The 21,111-nt window shown below is 47.0% G+C and overlaps 1 protein-coding gene across 1 annotated transcript in view; it reads right to left on the reverse strand.

Moving 5' to 3' along the window:
* Nucleotides 1-20,901, reverse strand: part of ZMYM2 (zinc finger MYM-type containing 2) — a 144,646-nt gene extending 123,745 nt beyond the window's left edge. The window contains exon 1 of the mRNA XM_040339328.1: nt 20,797-20,901. The gene's annotated coding sequence lies outside the window, so the exon portion shown is untranslated. The remainder of the gene's footprint in view (nt 1-20,796) is intronic.
* Nucleotides 20,902-21,111: the final 210 nt, after the last annotated feature.

Below are 21,111 nucleotides of genomic sequence, written 5' to 3' on the forward strand. Positions count from 1 at the left end.
AAAACATTTTTTTTTTCTTTGCTAGAAAATTACATAGAACCCCCAAACACTATATATGTTTTTTTAGCAGAGACCCTAGAGAATACAATGGCGGTCATTGCAACTTTTTATCTCGCACGGTATTTGCGCAGCAATTTTCCAACACGTTTTTCATGCTTAAAAAAAAAAAAAACAGTCAAGTTAGCCTAATTTTTTTTAGATGAAGTTACACCAAGTAAATCAGGGTTTGACAAATTTGCTTGGAATCTAGGAGCCAGCTAAAAAAGTTAGGAGCCAGAAAATGCGCACCGTCCCGACGAGCTCGCGCACAGAAGCGAACACATACGTGAGCAGCGCCGGCATATGTAAACGGTGTTCAAACCACACGTGAGGTATCGCCGTGATTAGTAGAGCGAGAGCAATAATTCTAGCCCTAGTCCTCCTCTGTAACTCAAAACATGCAACCTGTAGATTTTTTTTAAACGTCGCCTATGAAGATTTTAAAGCAGGGCTGTGGAGTCGGAGTCAGAGTCGAGGAGTCGGGGGAAATTTTGGGTACCTGGAGTCGGCAAACAATGCACCGACTCCTACTAAATTTAGATTGGAATTGGAATAAAAAAAAAAGCAAGTTTAAATGTCCCAATTCACAAAAAGTTATAATTAATGACTTCTCTACTGTAAGAATAAAGACCAATGCATGCAGTGCCTCACGTAACCGCAAAACGAACACGTTAAGTGACCGTGAAGAAGCATGCTTTTCATGTGCTTCACTATATGGCACGCAACGCACAATTAGGAGCTGCAATACTTATACTTTCCATAGTGTTGTGTTCTGCTTTTACAGGGAACGCATGTTAAAGAACCAGTAAGTGTCCAAATAAAAAAATTCCAACAGGAGTTTTATAAAGCACTAAAAGAAGTTGAAAAGTATGATCGCTCATCAAAACTTACTGTTGAAGAAGCCATCCTTGTTTATCCAGAGATCGTTAGTAATGTGGCCAGAATAGTTACTGCAATGCCACCCACCCAAGTCAGTGTCGAAAGATTATTTTCAGCCCTAAAAATAATAAAGTCTGACTTAAGAGCCTCTATGAAAGAGGATCTGGCAGAGGCAATTCTCTTCCTTAGAACAATACATTGAATTGATTTGCATTTGCTAAGCCTATAACTACATTTCAAGATTAATATAAACCATTTCTAGGTTTTACAGATTTTGTTTTTGGTTCATTATAGATAAGCTTTGTTTTTGTTCTAAAACAACCAAATAATGTGGTTTGTATTTTTGAACTGGTAAAGATCCTGTTCCTGATGTTTATGCCTGCTGCTACTATCCAGTCACTTGATTGTTTTCATTGTGTTTGTCTTTTGCTTAAACTGTGCAATACAGTAGACCAGGGATAAGCAATTAGCGGACCTCCAGCTGTTGCCAAACTACAAGTCCCATCATGCCTCTGCCTCTGGGTGTCATGCTTGATGCTTTCAGAGTCTCGCTATGCCTCATGGGACTTGTAGTTTGGCAACATCTGGAGGTCCGCTAATTGCTTATCCCTGCAGTAGACTGTTGGCTTCCCAGCCAGTAGTCCTGTGGTAGGTTGCGTTTCTTTCCCTCAAGGAATGTATAAAATACATTTGCATATTAATACAGAGGAGTCGGGGAGTCGGAAGTACATAAAACTGAGGAGTCGGAACATTTATCTACCGACTCCACAGCCCTGTTTTAAAGGGTAAAAGTTTGTCGGCATTCCACGAGCGGACGCAATTTTGAAGAGTGACATGTTGGGTATCAATTTACTCAGCGTAACATTATCTTTCACAATATAAAAAAAAATTGGGGTAACTTTACTGTTGTCTTATTTTTTAATTTAAAAAAGTGTATTTTTTTCCCAAAAAAGTGCGCTTGTAAGACCGCTGCGCAAATACGGTGTGACAGAAAGTATTGCAACAATCGCCATTTTATTCTCTAGGGTGTTAGAATAAAAAATATATATAATGTTTGGGGGTTCTAATTAGAGGGAATGAGATGGTAGTGAAAATAGTGAAAAATTACACACATTATAATTGCTGCAATGCCAACGGCCACCACCAGATGGCGCCAGCTCACAGAAGCTTCCGAAGAGCTTGGGACTATACAAGGCCGCGGCCTCAATTACCGGCAGGAGCGGACCCGCGGCAGGAGCGCACGGAGACACAGAATCCTGTGCCTCAGTGCGCCCCCACCTCCCCCTCCGCGCAATCGCGGCGTCTGGTAATTGAGGCCGCGGCCTCAATTACTGGTGGGCGCCAGGTCACAATTTCTTTGTCGCAAATGCGACCTGGCGCCCGGATATTATCGACCCCTTAAGTAAATAGATACCCAACATGTTACACTACAAAATTGCACACGCTCGTGGAATGGCGCCAAACTTAGTTACTTAAAAATCCCCATAGGCAACGCTTGAATTTTTTTTATTGGTTACATGTTTTGAGTTACAGAGAGGTTTAGGGCTAGAATTATTGCTCTCGCTCTACTTATCGTGGTGATACCTCATGTGTGGTTTTCATATGCGGGTGCTGCTCTCGTATGCGGTCGCTTCTGTGCGGGAACTCGGCGGGACGGTGCACATTTAAAAAAACAAATCTCTCTTTTTTTTCTTATTTATTTTACCTTTTATTTTTTACTTTTAAAAAAAGGGAAAAAAATCTGTCACCTTTCTTCAAAACATCCCTTCTAATAGAAAAAAGCATGACAGGTCCTCTTAAAGATGAGATCTGGGGTCAAAAATACCTCAGATTAGAAAAAAAAAAAAAACTTGATTTAAATAAAAAAAAAAATCCTGATGGACACAACGCACCAGCAGGAGTTTTTAGGCGAGGCCGCAGCTTCGGCCTAGTAAGCCGCGATCCTGGGAAAAGGCCGCGGACTAGGCCGAAGCCGCGGACTCGCCTAAAAAATCTTGCCCGCAGCAAACCTGGGAAAAGGCAGCGGCTTCGGCCTAGTCAGCGGCGTCCGGCCTCGTGCCCTTTTCCCAGGATCGCGGCGAACTGTGGGCAGGATTTTTTTTAGGCGAGGCCTCGGCCTATTCCGCGGAGCACCGGTCCTATGAAAAAAAATTAAAATAAAAAAAATAAAAATCGATTCAGTCAAAATCTGAATCAATTTGCCCTTGCAACTCAATTCAGATTTTAACCACCTATCTACCGCCCGTCGTCAAATGACGGCAGGAGGCAGACTTCATTGTTCTGGGTGGACGTCATATGACGTTGCGCCCTTTTAAGCCACTAGGGGGCGCACGCCCCCGCCGCGTCACTGGGGATCCGATGCGCGTGCCCAGCGGCCGCGATGGCTGCCGGGAACCTGCGATTGCCCAGTAACCGAACAGGACTGTGGATCAGTGTGTGTAAACAAACCGATCCACGTACTGTCAGAGAGAGGGGACCGATGGTGTGTCCCTTGTACATAGGGACAACCATCGGTCACCTCCCCCAGTCACTCCCCTCCCCCACAGTAAGAATCACTTATTAGGTAATACATTAACCCTTCCTCGCCCCCTAGTGTTAACCCTTCCCTGCCAGTGACATTTATACAGTAATCAATTTTTATAGCAGGGATCGCTGTATAAATGTGAATGGTCCCAAAAATGTGTTAAGTGTCCGATATGTCCGCCACAATAAGAAAATTGCTGATTGCCATTACTAGTAAAAAAAAAAAATCTATCCCCTATTTTGTAGACCCTATAACTTTTGCGCAAATCAATCAATAAACGATTGTGATTTTTTTTACCAAAAATATGTAAAAGAATACGTATCAGCCTAAACTGAGAAAAAAAAATAATTGAAAAAAAAATTGATATTTATTATAGCAAAAAGTAAAAAATATTGCGTTTTTTTTTCAAACTTGTCCCTTTCCTTTGTTTATAGCGCAATAAATAAAAACCGCAGAGGTGATCAAATACCACCAATAGAAAGCTCTATTTGTGGGGGGAAAATTATAAAAATTTCATTTGGGCACAGTGTTGCTTGACACTGCAATTGTCATTCAAAATGTGACATCGTTGAAAGCTGAAAAATGGCCTGGGCATGAAGGGGATGTAAGTGGTTAAATCGATTTTTCCCCCAGCCCTACCTCAGATCTCATATTTACACTAAAATGCAACTTTTTGTCATTTGTAATAAATAAAAATGGCCCTTTAACCGGTTAACGCCCGCCGCATGTATATGTACGTCCACAGAATGGCACGTACAGGCATATGGGCGTACATGTACGTCCCCGCTTTTCCGTGGGTCCGATCGGTAACCCGCGGGGAGCGATGTGGGACAATGGCACGGCTATTCGTTTCTACCCGCCCCCTCGTGATCGCTCCCCGGAGCTCAAGAATGGGGAGAGACGTATGTAAACACAGCTTCCCCGTGCTTCACTGTGGTGGCTGCATCAATCGAGTGATCCCTTTTATAGGGAGACTCGATCGATGACGTCAGACCTACAGCCACACCCGCCTACAGTTGTAAACACACACTAGGTGAACCCTAACTCCTACAGCGCCCCCTGTGGTTAACTCCCAAACTGCAACTGTCATTTTCACAATAAACAATGCAATTTAAATGCATTTTTTGCTGTGAAAATTACAATGGTGCCAAAAATGTGTCAAAATTGTCCGAAGTGTCCGCCATAATGTGGCAGTCACGGAAAGAAAATGCTGATCGCCGCCATTAGTAGTAAAAAATAAAATATTAATAAAAATGCAATAAAACGATCCCCTATTTTGTAAACGCTATACATTTTGCGCAAACCAATCAATAAACGTTTATTGCGATTTTTTTTTTAACCAAAAATAGGTAGAAGAATACGTATCGGCCTAAACTGAGGGAAAAATAGGATTTTTTGTACTCACCGTAAAATCCTTTTCTCTGAAGTCCATGGACGGACACAGCTCCTTAAATCTTGACAAGTGGGTTATGTTCCCTGTTTACAGGAGAGGACTAGGCAGAAACATGTTAAATAGTTAAATACATGTTACATTAACAGAGTTGAACAGCCCCGCCCAGGGGGCTGTCCCTCCAGACATAACCCTCCTCACTGCAGCTTGCAGCCTCAGTTCGTAACAAGCAGTACAAACCTAAAAAGGAGGGGTGGGAGCTGTGTCCGTCCATGGACTTCAGAGAAAAGGATTTTACGGTGAGTACAAAAAATCCTATTTTCTCTTATAGTCCATGGACGGACACAGCTCCTTAAATCTTGACAAGTGGGACGTCCCCAAGCAGTGTCAAAAAACGAGGGGTGGGAAATATATCAGTAAAAACAATTTTAACTTCACCCCAAAACAAGCAGAGCTCCTCAACGGAGGAGGTGCAACTTTAAACAGCCGTCGGCAAAAACTAGCGGCTGAAAAAAACATCATAAGATGCACTCACAGCAACCATGTAAATTCTGGAAAAAGCGTGAACGGACGAGCAAATCGCCGCCTCGCACACCTGTGAGACCGACGCATGATGTCGAAAAAAAAAAAAAAAACCAGGAAGCACCAATTGCCCTGGTCGAAAGTGCCGTGACCGGAAAGGGGGGCCCGCCCCTTAGGAGCATAGGCCTGTATGACGGCCTGCCTGATCCACCGAGAAATGGTGGTCGACGAGACCGCCAGGCCCTTTTGTGGACCAGAAACCGACACAAAAGAGAGTCAAAAGCTCCGAAATGGAGCCGTAGTAGGCTGGTATACCCGCAAAGCGCTTACCACGCCTAAAGTATGAAAGGCCGAAACCTCCTTCGGAAGAAGGGAAGGTCGCGGGTGCACCATCACCTAATCCTTATGGGGGATCAAGCATGGCGGCTTGCAAGACAAGACCGCCAACTCAGAAACCCCTCTAACAGAGGTAAAGGCCACTAAAGGGGCCACCTTCTGAGATAGTGTCAAGAGAAAATCTCTCTGATGTTTCCAAAAGGAAGGTTCCTGAAGAACCGAGAGCACCAGAGTCAAAACTCATGGGGGAAGAGATGGGCCAAAGGGGGAAAGTATATGACAAACCCCTTGCACACAAAAAAAAGGGGACCCACCAGGGAACGGGCCGCAAAAAGACCACTAAAAGAACACAGCCAAGGCTGAAATCTGCCCCCAAACGGTGCTTTAAGCAATTTTTAGATCCAATCCAAGCTTTAAAAACAGCAGGACCCTGGACACCGAGAGTACGCCCGTGGACGTCACTCCATCCCTTCGCACCAAGAGAGGTAGACGGTAGATCCTCCGGAAGAAGACTACGGTGCCCTGTTGAGATGACCGAGTCAGACAGACCCTGGTCACCTAAAGTCTGGCTTCCAATAACCATGTTGAGCAAGTCAGTGACTGTACAACAGGAGGAAGTATGGGACCTTGAGACAGGAACCTCCTGCCCTGGCAACCGCCAGGGTGCCTCCGCTATCAGGGGCCCGATATCAGCGTACCAAGGACGCCGAGGTCAATCTGTAGCGATTAGAATCATCGGGATCTCCTCAGCATCCACTCTGTGGAGCGGCCGAGGAAGCAACTACCATGGAGGAATGGCAAAAAATCACCGATACAGACAACACAGGGCCACCAGCGCGACTGACGCATCTGTACAAGATCACTAGACCTGGCCACTAACTTTGACACCCTTGCGGCGGAGACAAGCTGCCAGGAGATCAATGCCATGTGAGGCTCACTTCCTGCAAGGGAGCCGAAACACCCCAAGCACAAAGATCAGTCGCCCTGGTCCAGCATCTGGCGACTCCAGTAGTCCGCCTGCCGGCATACCTGATGGTAGACTGAAGCCACGGCCGTGGCGTTGTCTGGCTGAAACCAGATCGGTCGACCACAAGGAGAAGCATAGCCTGATCGCCTAAAATAGTAGGACAATGAACAGTAGACAGCACCTGGTAATCCCAGGCGGTCTCCCACCAGGCACTAGCCAGGCCCGACCCTGGGTAGCTACCGAGACCAGACACATTCAAGGAGGTGTGGTCATAGGTCCACGCAAGTCCAGCGACTCAGGGTCGACTGGACCCCCCAGTTTTGTGAACCCCCAGGTTCACAACCCGTGAGCTGGCATCCGTCGTAAACACCGACCACTGGAAGGAAGAAACAACTTCCCGGACCGAAGAGTCGGGAATCTCTGTCACCAACTCAGAGAGACTCTGACTAGGTGGCGCACAGGAATCTAATGATTTCAGAGACAAGAGATTTTTACCACCTGGACAGTAGTTCCCCTGGAAAACCAGGGTGTGGAACTGGGCGTACAGTACCGCCTTGAAGGAGGCTACCCACAGACCCCGAACCCCGGAGAGAAGACCGATTGCGTGATGCCAATACCTTCACCGCAGACTGAAGAGTCTGCAATTTCTCCAGGGGAAGAAGGACCTTTGCCACTGAGGGGTCTGGGTCAACACTAGATACTCCAATGCTGAGTCGGAACCTAGCATGCCCATGATTTGAACCCTGGGTCGCACACATGGAGGGCAGGCTTGCTGCCACTGAGCTACACTTTCTGGCCTAAACGTTTAACGTCCACCCGAATCTTCGGAGGGTCTGAATGGGAATAACCCATCCACTAGGTCGGAGACAGAAGCTGCTCTCAGAAGAAAGTCGTCAAAGTAGCCAATGAGGCAAAGCCTCGCTGTCGCAACAAAATTCAAATAAGTGTGAGCTCCTAGCTGAAAACCCATGGTGCTGACGCCAGATCAAAAGGGAGGGCCACAGGCTGACAGAGACCCTTCTCTCATCACGAAGCACAGAAAAAAACACTGTGACATGTGCAAAACGGGACATGCATGTATGCGTCCCTGATGTCCGAGGACGTCAGGACATCCCCCGGATGAAGCGCAGCTACCACCGAACAAATGGATTCCATGCGGAACTACCCGACATTCACAAAAGGTATTTAGGGCCTGAGGCCCATAGAAAACCCCAAAACTCTCATCCTGCAGGAAAGGTAAAATTACCTTGCAGCTTAGCAAATCCCACACTGCCCAAGGCAGACCGATGGGCCGGGAGAGGAAGACACAAGGACAGAACTTTGTTCTGTGGATAGGAGGAAACCCTATCTAGTACTCCGAAGAGACCACCTCGCAGTCCCACTAGTGGGAGAGCAGGGAGGTTTCACTGAATTGTGAACCTGCAAGCCGCCCCTCCCACCTAGAGACAGGGAGGGAAGGCTATATACATTGGCAAGATTTGGGTGCCGGTGTGATCGGCTTATGCACCCAGGGACAGATTAGTCCCCCAGCTGGGCCTTTGACGGCCTGGGAGGGTTGCCCCTGAATAATACACACACATAGTGTGTATGTATATTATGTAGGTGTATGCACACATGTCTTTGGAGGAAACCGGAGTACCCGGAGGAAACCCACGCAGACACAGGGAGCGACAATGCAAGCTCCAGGCAGATTGGCGTCAGTGTGCGGATTCGAACCAATGACTCTTTTGCTGCCAAGTAATGGAGTTAAGCACTACACCACCGTGTGCATAAAACCATTCTGAAACAGACGCCCTGGATAACAAGGGCGCAGCATTCAATGAAGCATCACAGACCTATATGAGGCCCTGGACCAGCTGGTCCGCTAGGCTAATAACCTCAGGAGAGAGTAGGTGCTCCTCCACTGTCTGGTGCAAAATGCTCACTCTGTGAGTTGTATACAGCACTAGGGGTCAGGACTACTCCAGGATGGCCGCCGAGCGTTCAGAACTAGGCCACAGGAAAATGGCCGGCACAATGTAAGCTGTGCCATAGCGCGGCTACGACAAAATGGGCGCCAATGGGCGTTTTCAATGTAATTGAAAAACCTCCCAAAAAATGGCGCAAGCGTCGACCGAGACCCCAGTGTAGTGGCCACAATAGGCCCGCAAGCCAGACCCCAGCATGGTAAACATGGAACGGGTCAGTACTTCGGATCTTCTATCAGTCAGATCCATACAAGCGGGGGTTCCCGCCCGGCGGTGAGGGACTACAAAAGCCCTCAGCGGCTTTTCTCATTCCGCATCTCAGAAATTATCAAAGAAGGGCACAGAAGGAAAAAACCTACACAGCGGTCTGATTTGTGTGATCCAAAAAAGACCGAGCCCTTAGCGGAAACCCAGCAGCACTATGTAGCTTAGGAGAGTCCCTTGCAGCAGTAAAAAGCGCACCCATAAATGCCTTATTCTGCCTTTTTTTTTTTTTTTAACTAGGTACCTGGTCCATGGCTCCATAACAGAGCATTCCCCAGGGGATAACGGGGGAAGGGGGCACTCTTTTACCGCCCGCCCGCAGTCCACCCCCACCCTGGCACAAACTGTGTCCAGGACTAACAATAAAAACTCTATGGTAATCCCAGGTGCTAACACCTGCTGCCACCACCAGCATGTGGGGAAGGACCCAGATACTGACTCCAATATTTACATATAGTGTGTATTATAATATGCACACCTGTCCATACAAATAGACAAAAGCTCCTAGAGCCCTATTCAGGGCCTCTCACCCACTTGCTGCGCTGACCAGGGGTAACCAGGGGACTCCCTCAGGAGGAGACTGCCCAGCGCTGACTGTGAGGAAAAGAACCGTGAGGTAACTTTTGCAGGGACCCGTGTTTAAACAGGAAAAGCCTCCTAGGGCTGTTTTATGTAAGGATAAGACACAGATACAGCATAAAAAGCAAAACCGTTACAGGTGTCACCAATCAGTCAGCGTCTGCTGAAGTATAATCATAAACATCTGTGCTCATCACAGGGCTTTTTACCACAGGAAAGCCCAATACAAAAAAAGAAAAAACACAGGCCAGATAACACAGTCCCCTCAGGAAGGCCCCCTCCCCCCTGACAGTGGCAATGTTAGCAATGCAGCAAGGGAAAGGAGCAGGGAAGTAAGGGGAAGGGACCCCCGAACCCCAGGAATGCCCAGCCGTACCAACCCACCGAAGCAGGAGGGACTGTACTTACCCGTCCAAGCGAGGACTCGCTGACGCATTCCTGACAGAACTACAACCGCAATGGAGGTAGCTGTCGGCCCGGTCCACTGTGAGTGAGACAACACCACAGCCCAGTCATATGTGGACCTCGGAGCAAAGCTCACCGGCCACCTCAGGAGTCATGGGGTATGGCGTGGCAGACCAAGCCTCTTTGCAAAGGTGTGCCCACGCTTGCTGGTCGGACTGAGTAGACTACAAGGATCTATATTATCCAGCCTGTCTCTCAGCCAACAGTTGAAAGAAGATTCTTCAAGAAAAAGTAAAATAAAATAAAATAAAATAAAATAAAATAAAATAAAATTTCTCCTCAGGGCGCTGGGCCCAAAGGGAGCCATACGTCCTTCTCCTTTGCTAGGCAGAACGAAACTGAGGCTGCAAGCTGCAGTGAGGAGGGTTATGTCTGGAGGGACAGCCCCCTGGGCGGGGCTGTTCAACTCTGTTAATGTAACATGTATTTAACTATTTAACATGTTTCTGCCTAGTCCTCTCCTGTAAACAGGGAACATAACCCACTTGTCAAGATTTAAGGAGCTGTGTCCGTCCATGGACTATAAGAGAAAAAGTTTTTTTTATATATTTTTGGGGGAAATAAAAAAATTAAAACCACAGAGGTGATCAAAACACCACCAAAAGAAAGCTCTATTTGTGGGGGGGGGGGGGGGTGGAGGACATCAATTTTGTTTGGGTAAAGCGTTACATGACCACGCAATTGTCAGTTAAAACGACGCAGCGTGCATTCTCCAGGGACATCACCAGCTGAAGAATATCTCCTAAACAGTGCATATTTAGGAGATATTCCTTCAGGTAAGCCTTATTATATATAGGCATAACATGTAAACACACACATAATATATATTTATATTAAAAAAGTGTTACCTACCCCTTTAACCTTTTCAGCCCCGGAAGGTTTTAGCCCCTTAATGACCAGGCCATTTTTTGAAATACAGCGCTGCGTTATTTTAACTGACAATTGCGTGGTCGTGCAACCCAAATAAAATGGATATCCTTTTTTTTCCCCCCCACAAATAGAGCTTTCTTTTGGTGGTATTTGATCACCTCTGCAGCTTTTATTTTTTACGCTATAAACAAAAAAAGCCGACAATTTTGAAAAAAATATAAAAAATAAAATATTTAGCTTCATGCTATAATAATAAAAAGTAAAAAAAATATATATATATATCATCAATTTAGGCCAATATGTAGCAGCGCTTTACCGCCGACGCCCCACCACCCCAGTGTAAAAGGGGTCTGTGTGGGGGATGGACTGATAGGAAGAACAGGATCAGTACTTTCCTGTCAGAACGGGTATCTGCCATGTCACATCGGGTCCGCCGATTGTCTGCCCCTCTGAGGCGGCTGCGTGTGCGTCCCCACAGGATTTATTGTACAAAATTAAGTACAGGTATGTTTGACGCAATAGAGCTGCCCTGCCGCAGTAGACGGTCTTTAAGTGGTTAATAGGTGTGTTCAATAGACATGAGAAAGTAGAATTGTTGGTTTGTTATCAGTTTAAATTGGAACTTCACTCTCTCAATCAGCATTATTTTAAATTCTCATGCTGCTAGCATTAGTAAAATACATAGGAAAGTATGTCATATTTGCTTTTAAACTTTTTTTTTTTTTTTCACACATTTCTTCAGATACTTCCTGGTTTCTTGTCTAGGCAAATGGCGTCATATCCCAGGAGTTTTCAGGAGCAGAGGTTTTCTCAGCTAAGCATACTATCCTACATGCATGAGCATGGAGATCAATACCCTAAATCAAGGTGTTCATAATTATTAGGCAGCTTCTTTTCTAGGGGCAAAATGGGGCAATAACCGACTCTGAAAAATCAAAAGTTGTAAAGTTGATGATTAAAATAGGCACATATAAGTATGCAGGCATCAAGGGCAAAGCTGTCCACATAGACCATACACCACCATTAATGTAGTCCCTTCCACACTGCACTCCACGAGCGGTTCAAGCCTCGTTTTCAGATCGCTCTACTGCAGGGTAGTCTTCCCAGTCACGATTGCAGACCGACAGCGTTGAGGACGACGGTCTATGTGGATCTCTTTACCCCCGGATGCCTGCATACTAGATGCGCCTCTTAATCATCAACCATGTGAGTTGCTAAATGTTGTACCTTCATTAACCAGTTCCCGACCCCCGCATGTACATATACGTCCACAATATGGCACGTACAGGCACATGGGCGTACAGGTACGTCCTCGCCTATTAGCGGGTGGGGGGTCCGATCGGGACCCCCCCCGCTACATGCGGAGGTCGGGTCCGCTCGGGGAGCGATCCGGGACCACGGCGCGGCTATTTGTTTATAGCCGCTCCGTCGCGATCGCTCCCCGGAGCTGAAGAACGGGGAGAACCGTGTGTAAACACGGCTTCCCCGTGCTTCACTGTGTCTGCGCATCGATCGCGTCATTCCCTTTATAGGGAAGACACGATCGATGACGTCATTCCTACAGCCACACCCCCCAACAGTTGTAAACACACACTAGGTGCACCCTAACTCCTACAGCGCCCCCTGTGGTTAACTCCCAAACTGCAACTGTCATTTTCACAATAAAGAATGCAATTTAAATGCATTTTTTGCTGTGAAAATGACAATGGTCCCAAAAATGTGTCAAAATTGTCCGAAGTGTCCGCCATAATGTCGCAGTCACGAAAAAAATCGCTGATCGCCGCCATTAGTAGTAAAAAAAAAAAAAAATTAATAAAAATGCAATAAAACTATCCCCTATTTTGTAAACGCTATAAATTTTGCGCAAACCAATCGATAAACGCTTATTGCGATTTTTTTTACTAAAAATAGGTAGAAGAATACGTATCGGCCTAAACTGAGGAAAAAAAATGTTTTTATATATGTTTTTGGGGGATATTTATTACAGCAAAAAGTAAAAAATATTGCATTTTTTTCAAAATTGTCGCTCTATTTTTGTTTATAGCGCAAAAAATAAAAACCGCAGAGGTGATCAAATACCACCAAAAGAAAGCTCTATTTGTGGGGAAAAAAGGACGCCAATTTTGTTTGGGAGCCACGTCGCACGACCGCGCAATTGTCTGTTAAAGCGACACAGTCCCGAACTGTAAAAACCCCTTGGGTCTTTAGGCAGCAATATGGTCCGGGGCTTAAGTGGTTAAATGTAACCATATTGCTACACTTAGAGGCTCCTCTCCTCTTGTATTCTCTGTAGCTCCTGATGGATTTTGCTTCTAATTCCCTTGGGGAGGCTTCCATTTGTGGATGGACATTTTAAGTTACACAATTTATCACACCGCTATAATCTTTTTATATGGACTATAAACTGAATAACTTATGAATAAATGTTTGTATTTTCTTATGGGAAAATGTGATTTGATATACAAGTGCTTTGGATTACAAGCATGCTTCTGGAACAAATTATGCTCGCAATCCAAGGTTTTACTGTAAGTTGGAACATCAAGACATATCTGAAGAGAGATTTTTCAAAGGTTTTATGGATTGATGAGTGACTCTTGATGGCCCAGATCAGGGATATGCAATTAGCGGACCTCCAGCTGTTGCAGAACTACAATTCCCATGAGGCATAGCAAGACTCTGACAGCCACAAGCATGGCACCCAGAGGCAGAGGCATGATGGGACTTGTAGTTTTGCAACAGCTGGAGGTCCGCTAATTGCATATCCCTGGCCCAGATGGATGGGCCTGTGGCTGGATCAGCTACAGAGCTCTACTTTGACTCAGATGTCAGCAAGGTGGACGTGGGGTGCTGGTATGGGCTGGTATTATTAAAGATGAGCTAGTTGGACCTTTTCGGGTTGAAGATGGACTCAAAATCAACTCCCAAAGCTACTGCCAGTTTTTAGAAGACACTTTCTTTAACCACTTCCCGCCCGGCCTATGGACGATTTACGTCCGGGAAGTGGTTATGAAATCCTGACAGGACGTTCTAGAACGTCCTGCAGGATTTCATGCCGCGCGCGCCCGTGGGGGCGCGCATCGCGGCGATCGGTGATGCGGGGTGTCAGTCTGACACCCTGCATCTCCGATCTCGGTAAAGAGCCTCCGGCGGAGACTCTTTACCACGTGATCAGCCGTGTCCAACCACGGCTGATCACGATGTAAACAGGAAGAGCCGTCATTGGCTCTTCCTCACTCGCGTCTGACAGACGCTAGTAGAGGATAGCCGATCAGCGGCTCTCCTGACAGGGGGGGTTAGCCCCCCCCTCGGATCGCCACACTGGACCACCAGGGATGCCCACCCTGGAGCACCAGGGTGGGCAAAAAAAAAAAAAATGCCAGAAATAAAAAAAAAAAAAAAAAGTCTAAAAAATAAATAAAAAAAAAAGCATAAAGAAAAAAGATGCCAGTCAGTGCCCACAAATGGGCACTGACTGGCAACCTGGCAAAAATCAGTGCTGCCACCCCAGTGTCCATCAGCGCCACCCCAGTGTCCATCAGCGCCACCCCAGTGTCCATCAGCGCCACCCCAGTGTCCATCAGCGCCACCCCACAGTGCCCACCTATCAGTGCCCATCTGTGCCACCCATAAGTATCCATCAGTGCCGCCCATGAGTATCCATCAGTGCCGCCCATGAGTGCCCATCTGTGCCGCCTATGTGTGCCCATCTGTGCCGCCTATGTGTGCCCATCAGTGCCGCCTATGTGTGCCCATCAGTGCGCCTATGTGTGCCCATCAGTGCCGCATACCAGCGCCGCCAATCAGTGCCACCTCATCTGTGCCCGTCAGTACTACCTCATCGATGTCCATCAGTGCCATTTCATCGGTGACCATTAGTGCCGCCATATCAGTGCCCGTAATTGAAAGAGAAAACTTATTTACAAAAAAATTAACAGAAAAAAATAAAAACGTATTTTTTTTTCCAAATTTTCAGCCTTTTTTTAGTTGTTGCGCAAAAAAAAAAAATCGCAGAGGTGATCGAATACCACCAAAAGAAAGCTCTATTTGTGGGGAAAAAAGGACGCCAATTTTGTTTGGGTACAGTGTAGCATGACCGCGCAATTGCCATTCAAAGTGTGACAGTGCTGAAAGCTGGCTTGGGCGGGAAGCTGCGTAAGTACCTGGTATGGAAGTGGTTAAAGCAGTGGTACAGGAAAAAGTCAGCATCTTTCAAGAAGAGCATGAAATTTATGCAGGACAATGCTCCATCGCATGCATCCAAGTACTCCATTGTGTGGCTAGCCAGTAAAGGCCTTAGAAAGAATAATGACATGGCCTCCTTCCTCACTAGACCCAAACCTCATGGAGAACTTGTGGGTCCTTATTAAATGGGAGATTTATGGTGAAGGAAAACAGAACACCTCTCTGAACAATGTCTGGGAGGCTGTGGTTGCTGCTGCACAAAAACTTGACCGTCAACAGATCTAGACACCGACAGCCTCCAGGAATGGCGCACCTATTGAAAAGAAGGGTGGCTACATTGGTCATAATTTGTATTTATTTTTTTAAATGTCAGAAATTATTTGTACATTTTGAGTTGTTTATTTATTATTCTCACTTTAACTGATGAAAATAAACAAGTGGGATGGGAAAAGTTTGTTTTTCCATTTAGTTATATGATAATTCTGTACATACACCATATTGTCAATAGTACTGGGACGCCTGCCTTTACGCACACAAACACCAAAGGGTGGCTCCCAAGAGCTGAAATTTCACGTAGTATGTCACTACGTTCGTGTTTGTTGGCTGACAATTGTGTGCCGTTTGTATGCAAGACAAGTTTCTGGGCAACGCCCTTCGGACAAGTCTGACGTTTTGTCTGTAAAATCTGATCATGTGTACGAGGCTTTAGTCTGTAGATTTAGTCTGTAGATTTAATATTGAGCTGGCCCACCCTTAGCAGCTGTAACAGCTTCAACTCTTCTGGGAAGGCTGTGCACAAGGTTTAGGAGTGTCTATGGGAATATTTGACCATTCTTCTAGAAGCACATTTGAGAAGTCAGATACCGATGTTGGGCGAGAAGGCCCGGCTCGCCATCTCCGCTCAAATTCATCCCAAAGGAGTTTTATTGGGTTGCGGTAAGGACTCTGTGCAGGCCAGTCAAGTTCCTCCACCCCAAAACGCTCACATCCATGTCTTTATGGACCTTGCTTTGTGCACTGGTCCTTATTTGATGGAGGGGGGATTATGGTGTGGGGTTGTTTTTCAGGAGTTGGGCTTGAAGAATGGTCAAACATTCCCATAGACATACTCCTAAACCTTGTGGACAGCCTTCCTAGAAGAGTTAAAGTTGTTATAGCTGCAAAGGGGGGGGGGCGACTCAATAATAAACCCTACAGGCTAAGACTGGGATGCCATCAAAGTTTGTGTGTGCGTGTAAAGGCAGGCGATTCGGGTGACGTCATCACGACTGGGACGATGCCCGCAGCTGCAGACATCTTCCTGGTACCGGTTTTTAGAGCGGGTGGACCGCGCTCGGCTGTTATACATTCCCCTTCCACCATTCTTACCGGGCCTCCTGTCCCACCGAGAGACCCGATCCGCTACTTATGGCGGTTAGAGACAGACTGGCACGAAGCCGGAAACTGCTTTGTTCCAGTCTCCTGTATGTAAACACGGAAGAGACGTCACAACGCCGCTTCCGGTTTACTCAGCTGCCAATTGTGCCAGTTTAAAAAAAAAAAAAAAAAATAGTGTTCAGAATCGTTTTTGGCATTCTGGATACTTTGAAGGGGGGAAGAGGGGTCATTTAGACCTCCCATCCCTCCATAAAGAGTACCTGTCACCACCTATTACTGTCACAAGGGAGGTGTTCTTTTATTGCTGTCACAACGAACGTAATCACATTTTTTTTTTAAACACAATGAAAAAAAAAAAGAAAAACATTTTTTTTTAAGCGCCTTGTGCCCGCAAGCTCGCGCAGCAAAGAAAACGCATACACAAGTCGCGCCCACATATGTAAATGTTGTTCATATCACACATGTGAGGTATCGTGTGATCGTCAGCGGGAGAGAAATAACTAGACCTCCTCTGTGACTAACCTTGTAACCGTTAATTTTTTTTAATGCGTTGCCTATGGAGATTTTTAGGTACCGTAGTTTGACGCCATTCCACGAGTGTGCGCAAAAAGATGCTCACCTGTCCCACAATCCAGCGACGTGGCCACCCGAACCCTCTATTCTCTCCCCCCGCCTGTCCACGGTGCTGGCAATACTATTGTGGGCATCCAGCTGTAACAGCTTGCAGCTTCACAGCCGGGTTTGCATGTCGCACTGAGCTGTCCTGTATAGCCGAACAATCTTCTGGGACCTGTGATGCGTACCAGAAGATTGCAGGGAAGAAGAGCCCCCTAGGCGGCCCAAGCGGAAGTGAAAGCTTGTCAGTAATCGTGATGCATCGCAGAATAAAATCGTTGACCAGATAATCTTAATCGAATCGTGAGACCAGTGAAGATGCGCACCTCTAGTCCCAATACTTTGGGCAATATAGTGTACATATATTTTTAGGAAAGCTAAAAACCTCACTTTTTCCTTTCTTAAATATCATGGTTTGACATTTTAGATTGACAGTGTAGTAGTTGTTCAATAATGAAATGAACTGTCAAAAAAACAACTTGGCTAATAAGTGTACACACACACGCACGCCATTTTTTTTATTTTTAAATAACAAACTTGTCATACTTGCCTGCTCTGTGCAAGGGTTTTGCACAGAGCGGCCTGATCCTCCTATTCTGCGGTCCCTCAGCAGCGCTCCTGGCTCCTCCTCGTCATTGGGTGCCCCCACGGAAAGCCGCTTTCCATAGGGGCACTCCACTCGTGTGGCTGCACTCCCGTGTCCTGCTGCTGCGTCCATTGACACAGACAGCAGGACTCGGCCCTGTGTCACTGGATTTGATTGACAGCTGCTGCTATCAATCTATCCAATGAGAACTCGAGACAGCCGCTGGAACTGCTGGGCTCGTCTGACGCTGGAATGATTGGGTTCAGGTAAGAAAAAGAGGGGCTGCTGCAGCACGTGAGGTTTTTCACCTTAAAGCATAGAATGCATTAAGGTGAAAAACCTAGAGAATTTATAACTCCTTTAAGAATAAAAAAAACCTGTGCGCAGCATCCCCCCTAATACTTACCTGAGCCCAATCTCTATCCTGCGATGACTACAAGTCCCTCAGCCGTCCAGGACTCTCTTTCCTGATTGGCTGAGACACAGCAGGGGCGCCATTGGCTCCTGCAGCTGTCAAAGTCAGTTAGCGAATCAGAAGAGAAGAGGGGCAGGGCAGAACTGCAGCTCGGTGTCTAAATGGTGCCCCCATAGTAAGCCGCTTGCTGTGGGGGCACTGGACAGGAGGGAGGTGCCAGGAGCAGCGAGGAGGGACCAGAAAATAAGAGGATCTGCCTGCCCTGTGCAAATAAACTACAACAGGGTAAGGAAATAGAACATGTTTCTAAAAAAGAAGGACTTTAAAATCACTTTAAAAGAAGTAAAGGAATTTTTATTTTATTTTTTGCACATTGCTCGCTGAGAGGCTGAGCCGGGTGTCAGTTCAGTTCTGGCGGATCCAGACTCCGTGGTCGGAGTGATATTGGTGACATCAGTCTAGAGCAGACTTCAGCCCACTCTCTGCTGAAAACAGGTCACAGGGAGTGCAAAACAAACTGCACTCCTGTGAGCCAAGCTTTGGCTATACTTCTAACTGCTTGCCGACCAGCGCACAACGAAATACGTCTGCAGCATGGCACGGACAGACAGAAAGACATATATACGTCCCCTTTAAGAAGCCAGCATTGTGGACTAGTGCGTGCCCCCCGCGAGCTCCGTGACTCCGACCGCGGGTCCGGCAAACTTTATGTCCACAGGCATACCCGCGATTGTGTCACGGTGAGGAAGAAGGGGGAAATGCTGATGTAAACAAGCATTTTCCCAGTCTTCCTAGTGACAGGACAGTGTACACAGCTTCCTGTAATCGGAAGCGGTGATCACTGTCGTGCACACATAGCCCATCCCCCCCACCAGTTAGAACACATCCCTAGGGCACACTTAACCCCTTCAGCACCACCTAGTGTTTAACCCTTTCACTGCCAGCGTAATTTTCACAGTAATCAGTGCATTTTTATAGCACTGATCGCTGTAAAAATGACAATGGTCCCAAAAATGTGCCAATAGTGTCTGATGTGTCCGCCATAAAGTCGCAGTCACGATAAAGAAATAGAAAAAAGCACACCGCCATTACTAGTAAAAAGATAATAAAAATGCCATAATTCTATCCCCTATTTTGTAGACCCTATAACTTTTACGCAAACCAATTAATATACGCTCATTGCGATTTTTTTTACCAAAAATGTGTAGAATACATATCAGCCTAAACTGAGGGAAAAAAAATGTTTTTATATATATTTTGGGGTTTTATATAGCAAAAAGTTAAAAATTAAAGATATTGCATTTATTTCAAAATAGTCACTCTTTTTGTTTATAGCGCCAAAAAAAAAAAAAAAAAAAAACACCACCAAAAGAAAGGTCTATATGTGGGGGAAAAAAAAAAGACGTCAATTTTGTTTGTGAGCCACGTTGCACGACCGCGCAACTGTCAGTTAAAGCGACGCAGCTCCGAATCGCAAAAAGTGGCCTGGTCTTTGACTAGCAAAATGGTCCGGGGCTGAAGTGGTTAAGCTTTCATAAACAGGGCAATCCAAACCTTTCTGAATCAAATTGTACAGAGAACCTTTATTTTGCAAAGTGCTGTGCAAACTGTTGCATATATAACACATACACAAAATGCAGTATAGCAATCAATACAGCAGTGAAAAGATTGTTCTCAGAGCCACAATGCTGCATTGAGGTTTGTATTCTACCACTTGCACTGCATTGTAAGTGCATGCAAAAAAAAAAAGGAGGGTATCCCAGTGGCTGGAGTGATTACTGCATGAAGTATTCCTCTGACTGCCCCCTCCCACATTACCAGAGAGTGTTCAATCCCCCCACACACACTCACCTACATAAAATACAAGGATTTCCCTCTCCTGGCACACATGTATGGGAGTGTAGGGTAGGACAGGCCTGCTACAAGGCTCTGTACATCACAAGAACCCTTTTATTGATATTTTTAGTGTCTGATCTCAGAGCGTAGAAAGTGGATGTGTTCCCTGCTGTTTTCCTTCCCCCCGGGAGAGAGAGCGAGGAGATTGGTTGCTCCTGGTAACGGAGGCTGCGCTCCTTTTTCTTGGCTCCCCTGGAAACTCTCCCTCTCACACACAGGGCCCAGCACACAACAATAGGTGTGTGGGGACTTTCCATGTACAAGTGATCCTGGGTCCTCCCACCATTCTGGGACTTGTGGTTCCCCAGCAGCTCTTATATAAACAGGATTTGATTTCAGTGAAGGGAGGAGGGGGGAGTGGAGCAGGGAATGTCCCCCCTTAGTTGGAGGCAGCTACCCTGACACACACCAGTGGCCCCCGCTAGAGGGAGCCCGTCCTCTCCCCCTCCTTTGTGTATGGAGGGCGGTCAGGCCTGCTGGTAGGCTGAGGAGGGGGGCCTGTACTGCCCTCTGGGTATTTATCTACCCCGGCGCTGCTATTTTCACATCGCACACTCGGTGGCGCTGCCTCCCCCGTCCGCCATTAGCGCGCTGACTGAACAATACAGCGGCGGAGAGGGGGGAGCCGGGCCTCGTACACCCTGAGGTGACCCCCCCCCGCTCCTCCTCCTTCTCCCCCGGGGCAGACCGGCACAGAGGGAGCACAATGCCGCTCCTGTACGCCCACAACGCTCCTCCGCTGCTCACACAGGCAGCGGCCGAGGAGGCGGCGGGAACACCACCGGCTGACACAAAAGGGGGGGGCAAATAACAGACACGGCCGCCAGGGGGCGTACCAGAGCGCCCTCTCACGTGAGGGCATCGCCACGAGACTCGCGGGGTCCCGTACTTCGCCCCCTTCTGTTCATAAGCCGGTCACTTACCGGCAGCTCGAGGAGGTAGTGAAGGACAGTGCCCCGTCCGCGAACCCCCGTACAGCAATCCTTCCCCCGTAGCCGAACTCTCCCCGTCCAGTCCCGGAGCATAAGGGGCGGAGCCAAAGCCGCAAGCTGGGGAGAAGGCGTGGCCTCGGCTAGCACAGGTCCCTCCCACCCGGCGGCAGCGATTGGCTGTTGGACTGGAGACGAGGAGAGGAAGGCGATTGGCTAAGGAGCGCGTCCATCATCGAGCGTGCCGCCCCTCCTCCCTTGGATTGTGAGGGTGAAGGGGCGGTGCTTGTTGGCAAAGCTGACGGAGGC

The sequence above is a fragment of the Rana temporaria genome, chromosome 2 (genome assembly GCF_905171775.1).
Source record: "Rana temporaria chromosome 2, aRanTem1.1, whole genome shotgun sequence".
NCBI classification, from domain to species: Eukaryota; Metazoa; Chordata; class Amphibia; order Anura; family Ranidae; genus Rana; species Rana temporaria.